The sequence below is a fragment of the Meleagris gallopavo genome, chromosome 2 (assembly GCF_000146605.3).
Source record: "Meleagris gallopavo isolate NT-WF06-2002-E0010 breed Aviagen turkey brand Nicholas breeding stock chromosome 2, Turkey_5.1, whole genome shotgun sequence".
Taxonomy (NCBI): Eukaryota; Metazoa; Chordata; class Aves; order Galliformes; family Phasianidae; genus Meleagris; species Meleagris gallopavo.
This window is the reverse complement of record NC_015012.2, coordinates 63,975,816-63,976,796: the sequence shown is the minus strand read 5'-3', so window position 1 is coordinate 63,976,796 and position 981 is coordinate 63,975,816. Positions and strand designations below refer to the sequence as shown.

Here is a 981-nt window from a genome sequence, read left to right as displayed (position 1 = left end):
TACTTATTCAGAAGTTTAATTATTACACTTCTGTTGTTTTCCAGCCCCTGAGTAAGATCAGAGGAAATACTTAAGTTTTGCACCATTTCTTCTTTACTTTGCTTGTATGTCAGCAAGGAGCTCTTAGAGATTGCAGCTCATTGGAGCACCCGAGGGATGTGTGTACGATTAATGCCAGGCACACAGGCTGACCTCCCAGAGGAAGAGCTTTCACGGCATTCTGATAAGCACCGAAGAAACCTTTGGGTGCCACTGACCCTGACTTGGAGATAAAGGACCATAAATTGGATCAGTCAGTAACAAGAAGTACAGCTTTCCCTGGAAGATTGTAAATGCTGCTTGATAAGAAAAGGGAACTTGTGCTTTCATAAGGACCCTCCTGTTTGACTCCTGAATATAATTAGAACAGTACTGCATGATTGCATTGTGCAAGTGCAGTAATAACAGCCTTTAAAAAAACTGCCAGAGGCTGCAGATGGTCACAGAGGTTGCAAATACACTACAGGCAGAGAGATAGCACAGCTAAGTGTTCTTGGAAAAGACAGACTGCATTTTTCTCAGGCACTAGAGATAAAAGGAAAAAAAAAAAAAAAAAGCAGAGAGAGAGAATTTATAGCCACCATTTGTAGCTGCCATGCAGCATTCCAGCTCTCCTTGAACTCCGGCGCTCAGGGCCGTGCCCACTGCCCTGTGCATCCCGTTCCGTGCCCTCTGGTGCAGACCCTGTCCCTGACCCCCACTGCTCCTCCCCTGACGCAGCTCCATGCCGTTCCCTCAGGCCCTGTCGCTGTCACACAGAGCAGAGCTCAGCGCTGCCCCTCCGCCCCCTGTGAGGAGCTGCAGCCGCCATAACGCTCCTCCCCAGCCTATTCCCTCCGCAGACACGCAAGGCTGCCCCGCTCGTACCGTATCTCAGCACACCCCGCCCGTACCTGGAGCCCGGCCCGCCCTCTGTGGGCGGAGTCGCCTCGCGCCTCGGGC

General features: G+C 51.3%; 1 long non-coding RNA gene across 1 annotated transcript; it reads right to left on the bottom strand.

Annotated features, from left to right (window-relative positions):
* On the bottom strand, positions 1-981 carry LOC109366449. The gene is made up of 2 exons (XR_002112771.1): positions 933-981; positions 1-262 (listed from the first exon to the last, which is right to left on the bottom strand). It is a non-coding gene; the product is annotated as an uncharacterized LOC109366449 (long non-coding RNA).